The sequence below is a fragment of the Cnephaeus nilssonii genome (assembly GCF_951640355.1).
Source record: "Cnephaeus nilssonii genome assembly, chromosome: 12".
Lineage (NCBI taxonomy): Eukaryota > Metazoa > Chordata > Mammalia > Chiroptera > Vespertilionidae > Cnephaeus > Cnephaeus nilssonii.
Genome location: NC_137083.1, coordinates 78,564,113 through 78,583,382, shown reverse-complemented (window position 1 = coordinate 78,583,382; position 19,270 = coordinate 78,564,113).

Here is a 19,270-nt window from a genome sequence, read left to right as displayed (position 1 = left end):
CACTCTGAGCTACCCAGTCAGGTGCCACTTACCTTCTTCCCGGATCCTCTCTCTTGATGTAAGAACCTGCAATGGTAACAACACCTTTTTTTTAATATATATATTTTTTTATTTCAGACAGAAAGCGGGAGAGAGAGAGATAGAGACAGAAACATCAATGATGAGGGAGAATCATTGATCAGCTGCCTCCTGAATGCCCCACACTGGGGAACCACAAGATGGGCATGTGCCCTGACTCGGAATCGAACCGTGACCTCCTGGTTCATAGATCAATGCTCAACCACTGAGCCATGCCAGCCGGCCAGTAGCATCACCTTCTAAAGGGTGGTTGCAGTCCTAGCCAGTATGGCTCAGTAGATAGAGCATCAGCCCGTGGACTAAGGGGTCTTGGGTTAGATTCCAGTCAAAGGTATGTACCTCGGTTGCAGGCTCAATCCCTGGTCCCAGTCAGGGCATGTGGCAACCAAATCGGAGTGTCCCTTACACTCTCTCTAAAAATCAATGGGAAAATATCTTTGGGGGAGAATTAACAAAAAGTAAAAATAAAATAAAAGGGTGGTTGTAAAGATTCAAAGACAGTGAATGTTAAAGCATTTTTATATGCCTATTTCTGTTTTTTAAATAATCCAATCTTTACAAAGTTTGCAATACTACACAACCTTTTCGCTGAGCCATTTGAGCGAGTCATCGTGCTGTGCATGTCATTAGCGGGTACCTCTTACAAACCCAGACGCTATCCTACAAAAGGATAACACAACCACCAAAATCAGGTCATAACACGGATATAGTCCCAACCATCTAATTCTTTGCCTCCACTCACGTTTTCCCAGTTGTCCCAATAATGTCTTTAGAGCTAAAGGTCCTGTTGGAATCCGCGTGCTGCCTTTAGTTGTCACTGATCCTCGAGTATCTTGAATCTTCTCTGATCGCAACAGATCTTCAGACTTCCCTTAGCCCTCAGGGCCTCGACCCTTTCGAGAGCACGGGTGAGTTGTCCCGGCAAATGCCCTTCAGCCTGCAGCTGCGGGCCTTCCCTGTGACCGCACTCCAGCCCAGGCCTTTGGCGGGAAGGTACCAGGCGTGGCTTGTGTTCTCGCTGTGTGGTCAGGTGACGACAAGGCTGATCTCCCTGCTGGAGACGTTGACTCTGATTAGGGTTAAGGTACTGCCTTTCCTTCCGTGTAATTAATAAGTATTTGCTGGATGGAATTGGAGAACATTATGTTAAGTGAAATAAGTCAGTCAATGAAAGAAAAATACCACATGATCTCACTCATTTATGGATAATAAAGAACATTATAAAATTGAACAAAAAGATAGATACAGAGACAGTAAAGCATCAAACAAACTGTCAAATTACAGGGGGAAGGTTAGGGAGAGATGGGGGAGATAAGAGATCAATCAAAGGACTTGTATGCATGCATATAAGCATAACCAATGGACGCAAAACTCTGGGGGGTGAGGGCATATATGGGAGTGGGGTGGGGGGGGCAATGGCAAGATATGTACACATATAATACCTTAATAAAAAAAATTGGAAAGAAAAAAAAATTTAAAAAAAAATAAGTATTTGGTGAGGAAGGAGACTTTGAAACCATGTAAATATCTCATTCCTCATTAGGCTTCCAATCTATTTAGAATCATATTGGTTTGGACTTAGGATTTTGTTTTACTCAATGGCTTCAAACCCCTTACTCACACCATGTGCTTTGACCCTCAAATTGTCTCTGATTTGGCCCCGGGGAGGTCCTGCCAGCGGCTCTGTGTCCCTTTGACATTTCCCCATCACTCTTCAAGCCCCTTCCTGTTTGCTGGCCTCACAGGTGCTCTGGGCTCGCCTTTACCCCCCTTCTTCAGTCTGGAACCAGCCATAGCTCCTGTGGTGGGAATGGTATTTAGAAGACCCGTGGGGACCTTTGAAGTTTGAGGGAATTAAAAGGAGACTGGAACTCCTTTACAAAGTTTTCCATCTGATGAAATCGGTTTGGAGGCAGCATAATCATAGTTATTTTGAAGTCTTTAACTGCTAACTTCAAAGTGTGTATTCTGAGTCTGTTTATATTCATGATTTTGCTTCCAGATTATTGATCACATTTTTCTTATTCCCATGACTATATATTTATTATTACATTATTATTAATTATTTATTGGCCCTCTTAAATTTATTTATATTATATTCATGCTGAAGTTACTAATATATTACCCATAGCTCTAAATCATTCTGCAGTTTCCAAAGCTTAAGACTTTACTACCTATCCTTTCTAAACATAAAGGTGTGTTTTATCACTGCGCTTATTGGATACTTTTCCAGCAAAGAGTTTTAATTAGTCTTAGTCACATATAAATCAATGTTATTTTTTATTTTTTTAATCATCACCCAAGGATATATTTATTGATTTTAGAGAGAGGAAGGGAGAAAGAGAGAGAGAGAGGCGAAGAAAGAGGAACATTGATGTGAGGGAGAAACATCTATTGGTTGCCTCTAAAACACACCCCAACTGGGGACTGAACCCGAAACCTTGGTATGTGCTCTGACTGGGAATTCTACCCACAACCTTTTGGTTTCTGCGATAATGCTCCAGCCAACTGAGCCTCATCAACCAGGGATCAATGTTATTTTATTTAGTCTCATCTGGTAATAAAACCAGGAATAATTCTATGATATATTTTCTTTAAATTTTATTTTATTTTCATTCATCACCAGCATGATAGTGGGAACAAGGTTTTAGCCCAGTACAAGGCAAAACAATGTTAGCATCATGCATCTTTTTGTTTATTTTATTATATTTTTAATCCTCACCTGAGGATATATTTTGTTGATTTGAGTGAGAGAGGAAGGGGGAGGGAGAGAGAGAAACAGAGAGAGACAGAGAGAAATATTGATGTGAGAGAGAAACATGGAACAGTTTCTCTGTTCCCTGACTGGGTATTGAACCTGCCACCACTTACTGTATAGAACAATGCTCCAACTAACTGAGCCACACTGGCCAGAACATTCTCTTTATTTATTGGAACTTGTCACATCCTTTTCATGTAGATGTTAACTTATTTTTTTTAAAGTCATCTAAAACCATGGTCATTCAAGGAAATCTCTTTATATGCTACTATAATCTTCTGAATTCTGCCATCAATTAAATCTATCTCTTAAGTTATCATGAATAATCATAACAACTACCTATTGAATATCTATTGTCTGTTAGGAACTATACATGGTTCTTTATATTAAATAGCACTAATTTTTATAAACCAAGAGGGCATATGTTAGTACAACTATTTTGTAGATTAGAAAGCTTAGCTTCAAAAGTAAAGTAACATATTGATAAACAGTAGCTATAAACTTTACTAATGGAGGCAGACTCCTTTATCTTTCCAGTTTTCCTAATCAGAATTGTATCCCGGCAGGGGCATTCTTGAGGGGAAATAATGCATATGACCAAGACTGGACATTTTAATTAAATGTTGCAGCTTTTAGTGTTTTTTTATATAATGTCTTACTGACGTAACAATCTGAGTAGCTTTCTTCTCTCAACTTCATTGAATTTTATCAACCGATCTTCATAAAGAATAGTTGAGATTTCTGATTCTACTATTAAATACAAATTCTAAATCAAAAATAGCCTGACATTGAGGTCAGCTCCCTATAAAAGTAGAGAATCCTTTAAAGAATAAATACAAAAACCTTCAGTGTGTGTAATTGTATGTTTTTTGTACGTGTGTGTGTGTGCATGTGTAACTATACATGATATTAGTATAGAGTAAAATTTGAGGTGAAGATTGGGAAAAGATTAGACAATATGATCAGGCCACAAGAGCCATAGAGTTTGAATTATATATGGGAAACCAAGGGACCACTTCATGCAAGAGTTGCACTTTTGATAACATAATCTGCCTGTGTTACGCAAGGGTTGGAATATCAATTGGGGACATTACAATAGTCAAGGTGAAAAAGGATAGGAATGTGTAATGTACCAGATATGTTTAAACACGGTTACAGTGAGTAGGGTCTGTACCCTAAAAAGCATGCATTTTAACATATATTTGGAAGAGAAAATAGTAATTTAATGTTCAGTTCTTATTTAAATGGAAAAATAAAAATTGTCCTCGGGTATCTTGAATTCCAGTTGCTCTGCTCTGAAATTTGACAGTTTGGGGGCGGGGGGCAAGTCTGTAAATAAGGAAGGCTATGGATCAGAGGAAACTTCTATGTGATTTTTAAAAATGTGGTAGTTTGCCAGTTACCTCCCAGGAGATGCTTAGATAGTAAAATCAATCCTTGAGATGCATAGATAGTGAAATCAATGCAGCACTTACCTGGCATATGTAGTGCCTGTCCCAGGGAAGTAGACAGTTCCACATTTACAGCTACATTTTCATAGACAGCACTTTCTCTCTTGACAGTATCTATTATACTATGGAGAGCACCAACATGTACTTTTAAACACAAAAATGCAACATTCTATTTAAGGCTTACAATGATTTCTTACTTTTTGAGATACTTTAACACACTATTATTTCAGTGCCTTTTGTATTTTGGAGAGAATCCTATCTAATAAAAGAGTAATATGCAGATTGACCATCACTCCAACACACAAGATGGCTGCCCCCATGTGGTCAAAGATCCTGCCCCCATGTGGACACAAGATGGTCGGCACAAGATGGCCAGCAGGAGAGGGCAGTTGGGAGGGACCAGGCCAGCAGAGAAGGGAAGTTGGGGGTGACCGGGTCTGCAAGGAAGGGAAGTTGGGTGGGACCCAAGCCTGCAGGGGAGAGCAGTTGGGGAGGGACCAGGCCTGCAGGGGAGGGCAGTTAGGGGTGACCAGGCCTAAAGGGGAGGGCAGTTAGGGGCAAACACGCTGGCAGGGGAGCAGTTAGGCATCAATCAGGCTGGCAGGGGAGTGGTTAGGGGGTGATCAGGCTGGCAGGCAGAAGCGGTTAGGGGCAATCAGGAAGGCAGGCAGGTGAGCAGTTGGGAGCCAGCAGTTCTGGATTGTGAGAGGGATGTCCGACTGCCCGTTTAGGCTCGATCTTACCGGGATCGGGCCTAAATGGGCAGTCGGACATCCCTCGAGGGGTCCCAGATTGGAGAGGGTGCAGGCTGGCCTGAGGGACACCCCCCACCCCCATGCATGAATTTCGTGCACCGGGCCTCTAGTCTAGACATAAAACTCTGACGAATAATCACAGACTTTTAAATAGACACATTTTACTTCCTCAAAATAAAAATTTAGAGTATTAATAAAATCATTGCTTCTGAATGAAAGACAAATACCACATCTATCTAGGTAAATGGATTTCTTTGGTAAAATGTCTCATGTACTGAAATATTCTGCTACTATAACATTTTTATTAGAAATAAAAAGACAAGCAAAATAAAGGTGGAGGTTGAGAGAAGGGAAAAAATTGAGGGGCTTATATTTTCTATAATTAAATTACAGTTTATCTGAATTGATTTGACTATTGGTTATACTCCACTATCTTTCTCTTAACACAAGTCAATTACCGTTGGTAGACTAAGAGGAAATTTGAGGCTTGAAATGTCTGTGTGGGAATCTAGAAATGAAAATCTCATATACTATCAAACATATTAATGTTTTTTATTCTCTTTTATGGTTCTTAGTTTAAATGTTATAATTTTCCATATAAAGCTGTAGCTCATGCTTAATAATCTGATTCTTTAAAAGCTTTATCAATTTTCTACTAATATTAGCCATAGGTAACATGTGTTTTGACTTACATATATTTATGTGAGTTTTTCTTACTCTGGAATATTTCCAGATAAATCTAATGCAAAAATTACTAATGAAGCTTGCTTAATGGTAATACATTTTCTTGTTAAAGCATTGTTTTGTTTGGCTTCTATTTGAATATGTAATTTATCTGATTCCATTATTCTTTGAAACCTCTGGTAAAAGGGTTTGGCGATATTCTTCAAGGTTAAGTTTTTGATCATAGACTTGATTAAAACAAAATATACTGATCTAATTTTGGAAAATGAGTCATACATTGTGATGGAAGACAGAATCAGATTTTCAGTATACCTTAGCAAGTAAAATAATGATTAAAAATGAAATGGTGAAATTTAAGATGAGTACGTATGAAGTGTTAAAAATAAAATTCAGGAGTTGGAATAAATTTGATACAAAAATGTGAAAAAACCCTTAGAAGTTTCAGTTCACTGCAAGCTAGAAGTGTCATCTGAATTCCTGTTGGGATCTTGAGGACATATTTTCTGTCTATTTCATCTGTATATCAACCACAGCTCTTTTAAGTGGCCTTGCACATAGCAGGAAGAGGTAAATATAAGCATTAAAAAGACAGGAGCCCTGGCCAGCTGGCTCTGTTACTTGGTTTGTTATCCCATATACCAAAAGGTTGCAGTTAGATTCCCAGTTTGGGCGCATGCGGGAGGCAACCAATCAATGTTTCTCTCTCACATCAACATTTCTTTCTCTCTCAAGTAAATAAATACATATCCTTGGGTAAGGATTAAAAAAGAGGAAGAGAGAGAGGAAAAATATTGGTGTTCTTTTTAGAGCTGAGTGTTGCAACTTCTGGCTCTAAAAGGTACATGCTTTGTAGTTTCACATTTCTGGGTTTCAGTGTCTTCCTTTATCAGAGGAGCTGGTCTGATTGATTAATAAGATTTCTTTTAGCCTTCATTTCCATTACTGACTATGAACTTATATAACACGTATGCAAATAAGCCTGGTTTGTCAAAAGAAGGCAATTAAACCCTAGCTGGTTTGGCTCAGGGGATAGAGCGTTGGCCTGAGGACCAAAGGGTCCCAGGTTGGATTCTGGTCAAGGGCATGTACCTTGGTTGCAGGTTCCTCCCTGGCCCCAGACCCTGGTCCGGGCTCATGCAGGAGGCAACCAATTGATGTGTTTCTTTTACATTGATGTTTCTCTCCATCTTTCCCTTTGTCTTCTACTTTCCCTAAAAATCAATGGGAAAAAATATCCTTGGACAAGGATTAACAAAACAAACAAAACAAAACAAAATAAAGGCAACTGAGCTAATGTTGGGATTTTGTCTTTCATAAACCAATTGATGGACTTCCACCAGTAAAGACAATAGCTCCATCTCAGAAGCCAAAACGTGAATCAATGGATGAATGTTATAATCAAAAGACTGTGTTTTACTAAAACAAAGAAGTGTCACCTATAATATTTAAACAGTCTGACCATCTGTCAGAGAAATTTTAGAGGAAATGTGTACAATCGGTGTGAGATAGAAATAAATCTAGGTTTATTTTTAAATATAACTTGGGTATTTGAATTGTGTGCAATACAAACATTTTGTAGGTAGCAGTAGAGTCACTTGAAATAGTTTGAAAATATTTGAAATAAGTACTTTTCCCATAATTTAAGAATGTTATACTAAAATACTTCAAACAATAGAAAAATATCTTGGTGATAATGTTTTTCACACAAGAAGGGTTATACTCATGGACATGCTAGGAAAATTATGGTCTATTCATAATTCATTTGACCACCATCTCCTTCACAATCCATTGTCTTTATCTAACCGGTCTTCATGTCCTATCAATTTCAGCCTCTGCTAGTGTTAGAATTCATTATTCTGATCCCCTGAAAATCCATCTAAAGATTCTATTTGTTTTCTATTTTCCTCTCCTGTAAGTTATCTTATATAATGCCTTAAGAAAAATCAAATATAGTGGGAAAAACTAAAGTTGTGGAGAAAGAAAAAGTCCTGTATTATCATCCTTAAGTAGTCAAGAGTGAGTAGGATCTAGTGTTCCCAGGAATCCTTGGCCCAGACCTTTAAATGCCTAAGAAATGCTCAGTATATTTCAGAAATGTGAGTTGAAAAAAGATCTATAAAAATATAAACACTATACTTTTTTACCAGAGTGGGATCTGAATTAATTGATAATGATGATTTCCTTCTTTTAATTTAAATTATAATTGCCAAAGTTAGCATTTATTCAGGTTCATTTTTATAATCTTCAAAACACATCTACAGTGCATATAATTATTTTCTCAATTTTAAGGAAAAGGAACCTGAGGCTCAGAAATGCTAAGTGTTGCAACTAAATCAATAACCAGAAAGTACTGGAAGTGAAATGCAAATAATGAATTTTGGGCTTACGGCCTAGTCCTTTTGAATATACTTTGCTAAGCTTAATTTAAAGACCCTCTTTACTACCTTCATCCACTCTAGAGAACCTAGAAGTTCAATATTACAGAATATTCAATCTGGAAGAGCCCTTAGATTCCTATTCAAACAAAATGACATTAATATCAATACAGCTAATTGATGGCAAGGTCCTGTTGTCTTGCCAAAAGCTACATGACTATTAAATGGTCAAGGTAATTAAAAAATGAAAAGAATATGTTTGTCACATGTCTTGAATTCTTCCAACTCTTCATCATCCTAATACATTGGAAGGTTGCTAATCTCTTTGTAGTCTGTACAAGTAGGTTATCAGTTAACCAATGCAGAATCATGAAATCTTATTAATCAATCAGACCAGCTCTTATAGAGGAAGACACTGAAACCCAGAAATGTGAAACTACAAATCATGAAATTAATACAACCACATTTAATCTATTTTGGTACAGATAGTTACCTCTTATTTAAATATGTGATCTTTTAAAGGAAATTATATTTATTTATCATCACTACATCTTTTCTTTTTAATTTTTTATTATTGACACTATTCCAGATGGTCACCATTCCCTCTGCCTTTGCCCAGCTCCATCCAGGCCGAGGGACCCCACCAGTGCATGAATCCGCACCAGTCCTCTAGTGTGTGTGTGTGTGTGTGTGTGTGTGTGTGTGTGTATAAATATATATATGAAAGGGGAATTTAAGAGGAGCTATTATAAACAAAAAGTATAATGGAGGAAAGTGGGAGTTCAAAGTGTAATCAATTTTTTTAATTGATTTCAGAGAGGAAGGGAGAGAAACATCAATGATGAGAGAGAATCTCTATTTGGCTTCCTCCAGCATGTCTCCTACTGGGGATCAAGCCTACAACCTGGGCTTGTGCCCTAATCAGGAATTGAACCATGACCTCCTGGTTCATAGGTTAACACTCAACCACTGAGCAACACTGGCCTGGCATCAAAGTGTAATAGCTTTTCATTGTGACAGTGTATCATTGACTGAGCTGTTGTCACAGGAGGAGCAAATCTTCTCTGTTCCTGCTGGGGTAGTAGAGTAGAAAATATCCCCTTGGAGATGCAAAGCATGTCTCTTCCTGTTTGGGACAAAAGACAATAAATGGATGGCTATGAGAGCTCTCCCTAACTACAGGTCCTCCTAACTACCATCTTGATTGAGGTTTCCTTTACTAATTGTCACTGGCAATAAGAAAAACAACAGTATAGCTGGATGATTGGTAATAGGAATGCTTTTTGGAGAGAGAATAATGGACTTGTGCTTTGGATTTTAATTCCCAAGTGTCTGGAGATTCTCAGATCATCCATGGGAGAGAAGTAGTGGCAATAGGCTGCAGAAAAATATGCTGGATTCCCTGCTAATCTGGCTAGTCCATTTTAATTTATTTTAGAAAAATAAAGAATGTGACTTTTCATTCTGTGTGTTTTGTAGCTTTTCATTAACATGTTATTCTGGGGGTCGGGGGAGCAAAACTTTACACATAAGAAGTCAACAAAGTGAACTTTGTATCCTGGAGCGGAGCCAAGCCTCCTGCTCGCTCCATGGCCAGCAGCCATTTCTGTTTGGATTTGTTTACCTTCTATAATTGAAACTTTGTAGCCTTGAGTGGAGGCTTAGGCCAGCCAGGGCAGGGGAAAGCTTGGCTTCTTCTATCGCCTTGGAAACCCAAGCCTCCCTTCTACTCTCTCCACGCCTGTAGCCATCTTGGTTGGGTTAATTTTCATACTCGCTCTGATTGGGTGGTGGGCGTGGCTGGTGGGTGTGGCTGGTGGATGTAGCAGAGTTAGGGTCAATTTGCATATTACTCTTTTATTACGTAGGATTATCCCTAAAACTGAATTGCAACTCAATATAGTCTTATTGCAAATGAAATTGCTTCTTGCCTCACAATTTTAGACAAGATTTAGCTAATTTTATTTTATTTTTTGTTAGAAAAACAATTTTAAATAAATCTAATGTAGGCAATTATTTTTCTTTAAATCACAATATCTGATAGACTAGTTTATAGTATAATCTTTAATTTTAGTTATATAGGTATTTTTAATTTTAGTTATATAGGTATTATAATACAAATAGAGACCCAGTGCACAAAATCTGTGCACTTGGGGGGGTTCCCCTCAGCCAGGCCTGTGCCCTTTCGCAATCCGGGAGCCCTCGGGGGATGTGTGACTGGTGGCTTAGGCCCACTCCCAATGCAGGGAGTGGGCCTAAGCCAGCAGTCAGACATCCTTAGCATTGCTGTGGAGGCAGGAAAAGCTCCTGCCACAACTGCTGAGCTCGCCAGCCATGAGCCTGGCTCAGGACTTCTGGCTGAGTGGTGCTCATCTGCCCCCAGGTGGTCAGTGCGCATCATAGTGACCCATCATTCTGCCGTTTGGTCGATTTGCATATTAGCCTTTTATTATATAGGATTAACTCATGCATTCAGATAAACTGAATGAAAAGGTAATCTAATTTAGGTAAGTATTTTAAAAGTTATATAAAGAAGAGGTGCTAGGTTAAAGTATACTAACATAGACCCCATTTAGTATCATTTTATAAATTTTTAAACTCAAAAATTAATATGGACTCTAATTAGGAAGCCAACTATTGACTTGAATACTTGTACAAATTTGCTTAAAAGTGATGAAATTTTAATGCATAGTGGAAATGAACAAGGTGTTCAATCACTGACAGAAGATTCATACTTTTCTGTCAGGCTGTCAGGAATTCTGTTGCCTTAACCCACTCTTGCTTCATTGTTCTTTGGATTTTCCTAAAATAGGTGTCAGGTGGCACTGCCTGGATCTTCCCTGCACAGGTCATGCATGCTCCCATCTCTGTATTGTGGCCACGTTTGTGTCCACAGAGTGGTGTAATGCCAATATCATGCATTGCCTTGACATCTGGTGAAACAGGGGGGACTCAAATGGCCTACCTGCAAGCTCAACTCTCCGTTATGCTCCCAGAGATAAAGGCCCTTAGTCAAATCACTTCCTTATCAAAGAGACTTGTCGCAATCTCTCCTTATTCCCAAGTAATAGGGTTCAGTTTTCTGCCAACCCACAAAATGATTCAAACCAACCAATCATATCCTCCCATAGGAACCAGGGTGACCCCGACCTTCCGATGCTGCAAAGCCTGCCTCCCACCTCCCTTGCTTATTTACTCTGTTCCCAAATGTAACCCCCATTTGGCCGTGTCCTTCTCCCCTGCTGATCTCATCTGTCCAAGTTGGATGTTGTGTGTTTGGTCATCCCCATCGCCCTAGGGTGAGTTTTTGCCCCTCACCAACAGTAGGAACAGGAAGTCAATAAAGACTCCTGCATTCTTTGACTACACGTCCATTATGCCCAGTTGTACTTCCTCACTTTAACTAAATCTTCTTCCTACAGAGTAAGACACAATCATCTGTCTTCTCAAATCCCCAATTAAGTTCCACGCCCCTAATTTCAGCTCTTGTAATATAATATGTCTCATTATAGGACCGACATCACATTGTGTCTCCTTATTGTATTGAGCTTGTAATATCTTTGAGACTAGTTACTGGGTCAGTTGCTTCTTTGTCCTGCACAGTCCTTTAAATTGAACATTTAGTTAGCAATTGTAGAACCAAATTGATTTGGGGATAATAAAGCCAGATAGTTTATTTCTTACTCTGGACCTCACCTTCACTTCTAACGTGGGTCATAAAAAAATAAATAGACCTTGCTTCTGGATCATGAGTGAAAATGATTATATGTTCCCCATGACTCCTAGAATTTAAAAAATGCCTGAAAGTATATGTTTCATCGACAGTGAGTCTATTGCATTATTTTTGAATTTTAAGGACAGAATAGTTTAATGTTTTATATTCATAAGAGTTTCATTATTCTTTACAACTTTATCTCTACACACCTTTTATTTCTCTTGCAGGCTCCAAGTCTCATTCCTTAATTATGTGCAAACACTAAGCTGAGTCCTTGAATTAGAGCTTCTCTTTTTCTACCCACATTCACTAGGTGAACAGATCATATATGACCTCAGCTCTTACTTTATAGTGAAGAGTCCCAACCTCTTACCTGAAATTGTAGCTCTATATCTATGCTGTGCATAGATTTATGTAGGCATATGACAGAGTTGGTTGAACATCTTTATTTAGAAATTTAACTCATATTTTCTTTCATACAGCTTATCATTTTCTACATTTTACTTTATTTTTTAAATTTATCTTGATTGTTGAAAGTATTACAGATGTTCCCTTTCCTTCACTAGATTAACCCCTCCACCCTGTTCCTTCTCCCTCCCAGGCCTTCCCTGCACTATTGTCTGTCCATGGGCTATGAATATATGCATATATGCATGTAAGTTCTTCAATGCCTCTGGATCTGTTTTGTATAGGTTTTAGCACAAAAGCCTTAGAATCAGTTTTTATTCTTTCTTTCCCTTTCATTTGTATAATCACTAGTAAGACTTATTGGAGTAAATACAAAGACTGGACAACAAAATTCTATAGGGAAGAGATGATTTTTCAGTGGCTTCACAAATAGTTATTGGGAGGTAGCATATATATTTATAGGCAATATTTTTATTAATCCACACTTTTTTGTTTCTTTAATTTTTATTAATTATTTTAATCCTCACATGAGGATATTTTTTCATTGACTTTTCAGAGAGTGGAAAGGAGGTGGGAAGGAAGAGAAAGAGGAGAGAAACATTGATGTGAGAGACACATCGACTGGTGGTCTCCCACACCCACCCCTGGGAATGAAACTGCAACCCAGGTAGGTGCCCTTAATTGGGAATTGAACCCTCGACCCTTCCGTGTGAGGGCCAATGCTCTAACCACTTAGCAAAGCTAGCCAGGGCTCATTCACCCATTTGAATGGCTATTGTGCAATAAAAAAGGACAAATGATCAGTTTTTTGTATTGCTTCAGTTTTTTCTCAAGTAAGCTTACTCAACTTGATATTGTTTACAGAGTATTTTTAATAAAATATAACAAGTATTTACATTTATAAACTCCCATCTGCCTAAAATTAATTATGCTTATTTGAAGAATAGTGATTACTATAAATAAATTATGTTTATTAATAAAACAAAAATAAGCAAGAATTTGGTTTATTAGAATTACTTTGAAATGATGGGGAAAAATTGTCAAGCAATCATTTTTGACATCTTTTTTATCTTTTTTATTGGTGATCAGGGAACTAGCTGTCAACTAGAAAGCAAAGATAAAATATGGACAAATTTAAAATGGAACAATACAAAATCTGTGAAACACAATTTAAAGTATGAAATTATTTCACCAGCTTGTTTTCTCAGAACCAAACACAAAAGTAGATACACAAATATGCCAATGTATAGACTTACTTTATGAGATTATGGCAAATCTCATAAAGTAATTCACAGATATATCTCAAAGCAAGCTAGTGATTTTAGCATGATATGATTACAATATATTTGCAGCAGCGTTTCCATATATCAGATTTGAATTGTTATCTCTATTGAAATACTGAAAAGTGCAACATGCAAAGTATGTTACAGACTTTGCCTTGATCTGAGATTAAACATACATTTGAATGCAAGAAGTTAAATTGGTAAATGTTAAAGGGACATGTAAAATGTGGCTTTCTGCAAGTAAGAATCACGATGGTTACATATTTTCCATAATTACTTAGAAATAATCAGTAATTAGAGTAAGATATTTGTTGTTCAGCATTAACTTTATTCATGACTTTATAGTTAAATCACGATTTTCATTTTGTTTTCTTGAAAACATATTACCAGACCTATTTAAAAGAAATGTCTACAGAAAATTTTAGGAATATTAATAATAATAAAGATAAAAACAAGAAAATTGAATCAATTTTAATCTTAAATCTTTTTAAAATTTACTATAGATTACGGATGTTAAAATTAACCTTCTTTTATGAAATTAAGCAAAACTTAAGAGGTTATTTCTTGTAAATGCCTCTGAAAATCATAAAAGGTACTTAAGTCATCTTCCTAAAAATGATATGAGATAATCACTTTTTAAAACCAACCCCTTGCTATGCATAAACCCTCATTATAATAACCAACCATCCTATATAATAGAGGTAATATGCAAATTGCCCATCATGCCCTCACAAGATGGCTGCCTATGACCAGGCCAGCAGGGGGGTTAGTGAAAGATGACCAAATGACTGAACAAGCAGGCTGCATGGGGCGACCAGGCCAGTGGGGTGTCAGTTGGGGGCAACCAGGCTGGCAGAGGGGGCAGTTAGGGGGACCAGGCCAGCAGAGGGGGGCAGTTTGGGGTGACCAGGCCAGCAAGGGGGGGAAGTAAGAGGCAACCAGGCCGGTGGGGGGGGAGAGTTAGGGGTGACTAGGCTGGCGGGGGAGGGGTGCAGTTGGGAGCAACCAGGATGGCAGGGGCGGCAGTTGGGAGAAATTAGGTTGGCAGTTGCAGCAGTGAGGGGCGACCAGGCCAGTGGGGGGGGGGGGGGGGGCAGTTAGGAGTGACCAGGCCAGAAGTGGAGGGCAGTTGGGGACAACCTGGCTGGCAGCAGGGGGAAGTTAGGGGTGACCAGGCAGGAAGGCAGGTGAGTGATTAGGAGTCAGCAATCCAGCATTGTGAGAGAAATGTCTGACTAAACTGGCAGTCAGACATCCCCCGAGGGGTCCCGGATTGGAGAGGGTGCAGGCTGGGCTGAGGGAACCCCTCCTCCCCCATGCATGAATTTTGTGCACCAGGCCTCTAGTTATAAAGATAAGCAACTTCATCTTCACTTTATAAGCATCCTATAATGCCGTGCCCCTGAGTGAGCCTAATATTACTTTATATTTTTTAAGGTTCCCAGTTCATACACTGTTCTTATATGTACAACAAACTCCTCCTAAATACTATTTATTATTTTTATTTTTATATTTATTAATTTTGGAATTTAAATTTTATTATTTCTGAATTTTTTACATTTTCTGGTATCAGAAGTGGGATCCAAAGGAGACCGTGCAATGAACCCGAGCATGGTGAGCATCCAGATGTTGGTGGTGGACACAGAGCCCGTTGAGGTCACTTCTTTCTCACTGGACCATAGAGTTCATAGGTAAGTCTCTTGGACCTCAGCTCCATTTGCTTTGTATTTTATGCTCTCTGGCTTTATGTACAGACTAGAGGCCCGATGCACAAAATTTGTGCAAGCGTAGGCCTTCGCAGCCCCAGCCGCCTTGGCTGCTGCCTCGCAGCCCCGGCTGCCTTGGCTGCCGCCCCAATCCCTGCCCACTGGTCATTCAGGAAGGTTGTTCTGGAAGGTCATTCTGCCGTCCAGTCTAATTAGCATATGAGCTATTTATTAATAGGATATGTATTTTGTTTGTTGAAGCATCTTGGTAAGTCACTGTTGGGTGCAAGCCCCTCAGCCAGGGACTGAACCCTTCTGGGTGCAGGGAATTGGAAAAACACGTGGGTAACAGCAGGCAAGTGGGACATGCTTTATTATGTATAAAGCAGCTAACAACTGTTCAGTGGCAACTTATATACAAGCTCAGACAAAAGAGGCCTCGTGCCTATTAGTGATGCTCCTGCTACATTAACATAAAGAGGTTACATAAGGATGTGCTTGTACAATATGTATAGTGCTATTGCTGAGTCATTGCCCGGGTGCATGCATAGGGCAAAAGAGGCCTTTCACCTAGTAATGCTGCTGTGTCCTCGCCTGCACACACATGCATGGCGAAGAGGCCACAGTCACCCTATTTTGGGCAGGTATGATTACTTGTGTTTTGAAACAGTTAAGAAACAAGACCCCTCATAGTTAAACATCTTGGGGAATCTAAAGGCAAAGGAGAGTTCTGCCTGGTCTAAAACTCCTTCTCCATCTACTCAAAAACCTCTGCTCCCCATATGGATACAAAGCTTGGACCAGGATCTTCTGCCTTGGGAAATGGGTGAACTTTTGGATTATTTGGAATTGTAGTGGCGACTTTGGGGAAACATATCTATTTATGTGTATATTTTGGGTACATGCGATATTTTTGAGTTCTGTTTAATGGGCTAAAAGAAAACTAAGTGCTCGTGTAAATTATTTCTAAAACTCTCAGAAACATAGAAACTAACCCAAATGTTTCTCAAATTCACATAATCTTGGATAATCTTTGATAATGAAAAGCTAATTTAAGTATGTTGGTTTAATAAAAATAGGCATGTGTTCAGAATTGTTAGAGTTAGCTGTAATACAAACATATTTTTTTTTCTACTGGGTTTACTCATCAAATAAGCTCATGCTAACTCCATATTACAAAATTTGTCAACAAGAAAAACAATTTAAGATGATGGTTAGCAGTTTGACATCTATTTAAGCATATTTGTTAAACACAAAAGTAATTTAAATAAATATAACTAAGATAAAAGTTTATACTAAGTTAAACTAAATGATGGATATTTATTAAATATCTAAATCATTTCCAAATGAGATAATATAGTGAGATATTGATTGCTTGACATCAGTTTAAATTTATGTACTTTTGGCTTCTAATTTTTTTACAGAGAAAAAAGATACTTAGGTCTATTAATAAATGACTTTTGCCATATTTAAAAATTGTATTATAAAAGGCACATATCTAAAATGTATGTTTTTATAATTATGTATTTATAATAATACAAGATAAGTTTGCAGATATTGGATTGACTGAGTAAAATGTTGAGAGAATACAGAGAAATGCTCAAACATTTTTGGTGAAAATAGAAATTGGCACAAAGTTATGCTGGGTAACTATGTCTTTCAAATTTTAAAAAGCACACACTTTTTTTAAAACAAAAATTTATATGCAGCAATACATATAAATATACTGGAGCACAGTGGTGGAGAAAATTGAAATTTATTGAATCAGAAAAGCAGTGAAAATGAAAAGTATGAGCTGTTTATTAGAAAATAACAACAAATAAACAGAAATAGATATAAAAAGAAAAAGTTGAAAATGATGCTTATAACAAAATTAATGTTAAAATCAATGAACATATATTGTTTGTAGAAGCAAATACATTGTACTCATATTTGTAAATTTGTTGTTTTCATTTTATTTAGAATGACCAGGGAATGCTGTTTTACTGACAATATTCCTAGGATATGTAGTACACATAAAGTTTTAACATAAATATTGAAAATTCAGTAGTGGAAAATGTCAATCATTTTAGAAGCTGGAAGTTCAGAAGTGCATGATTAGTACCTGACAGTAGTTCTGACTTTGAGTCAGAAGAAAATTGTCTGCATTTTAGTTTATGAAGAGAGAAATAATCCTGCAAATTTGCAACACACAAATCCCAACAAACTCTGAATTATATATGAGTACAATGTGCAGGAGAAAGCAGTTTCTCTCCTTTTGTTCCATTTAAAATGAATGGAGTTATTCAGTCTGCACATATGTGTATCAGTTCCGGCACTATCAGAGGCTCACCTGAGGAAGCTCACACTCCAAACTGAAACTGGCAAACTCCAAGGGTGAGTCTCAATCTGAACAGTATCTTCATGTAACCCAGATGGTCAGATATTAGACAAGTAGCTTGGCAGGAAAACTGAAAACAGATGAAACGGATCCATCTGGGCTTAGCAGATGGACCCAGCAACTGTAATATAGTTTCCCAAGGTTGCAATGGTCTGGGTCAGGTTGAGCAAAGGATAATAGGAATAACCAACAGTAGCGCATGGTTTTCTTTGAATTATTTCTTGGGTTGAGATTTGATTGTTTGGTTCTAATAATTGTAAAGAACTCTTATACCCAATTAATTTAGAGAGCTGTTTTTTGTTTTTGTTTTTAGTGAGAGAAGGTCCCAGGTCTATAAGTGATTTTTTTATTCTTGATGCACTTGATAAGGTTTACAGGGTACATTTTGTCAGTAACCTGAGGCAGGAGAAGGGCTGTCATAAGAGGCTGAGCAGGAGGAGTAATACTAGAGCCAGTGTGGAGTCCTGACGTTAGTGTAACCACATTTGTTCTGGCTCACCCTGGGCCCAGTGGGTGAACTGTGTACAGAAGGAGCAGGGCTGCCGAGAACCCAGCAATACTCCCCGATGAAATATCTGAAGGTATTTCTGGAACAGGGTGATTTAGTTTAGTTACCCGGAGACATATAATTGCGGGTTATTAAAACTAATCTATCAAGATGAATTCCTTGCTACTCTGAAGACCACCAGCAATGCCATTGACTGAGGGCCTGTTGCAAAGGCAGAATCTCAGGTCCAACCCCAGACCTCAGGAGACGGGGAAACGTTGGCTCCAGCTCTCCGCGCCTTTCAGCAAGAGCCGGTGGAGCTCTTCATCTCAGCAATTTTTTGCACCGAAGGCTATGCCCTCCTCGTCCCCTTCCCAACACACACACGGATTTACTTTTTCAGTTTCTAAATTGGAGAGCATATGTCAGGTGCTGTCAGACAAAACTAAGTACCTATGGCCCCAATTCTGCTTCAAATGGTTCACAGTCTTTCTCGTGATTTTAGGAGATAGAATATAGCTAAAAATACAAGGTAACAATTCATAAGGCATTCAATGAGAAACCAAGAAACTAAGATGGGCAGAGGGATCAGTTTATAGAGACTTCATAGAGGAATTGGGTTCTAAGAATTACAAGTCAGTTGCTTTAACTTAAACATTCTTTGATTGAAAGAAATAATAACATTGAAATTTAGTATTGTATCTTTGCTCTTTAGAATTTTTGTGCCAGGTGAACTGCTATTTGTTTCTTTACTATTTTATTCTGTTGTGTTCATGTCCTTCATCATCTGTCATCTGCATTCCATGATAAATCAATTTTAAGTATATTTTTTCAGGCTATATTTTAAATATATTTTCAAAAAGCATTCTAACAACTATGTGCAATTAAAATAAATTAATTAATTAAGTAATAATAATAAAGAAGGCCCACTCTCACATCATTTACATTTCTTAATAAATAACATCAAAATGTAAGATGTAAGTACAAAATATCTTGCTTAATGTCGCATGGAATGTAGCAAGTTTAGGACATGAGAAAAAAAAATGAATGCAGTTGTTAGAGGCACCTCAGACAGCCAGCCCCCTGAGTCAATGGGAGAGGGCTGTTCCCAACCTCAATCCTTGTCTTCTCATATAAATAAATTTATATGAGAGGCCTTGACGGCAATCTGAAAAGCCAATTTATTAAAG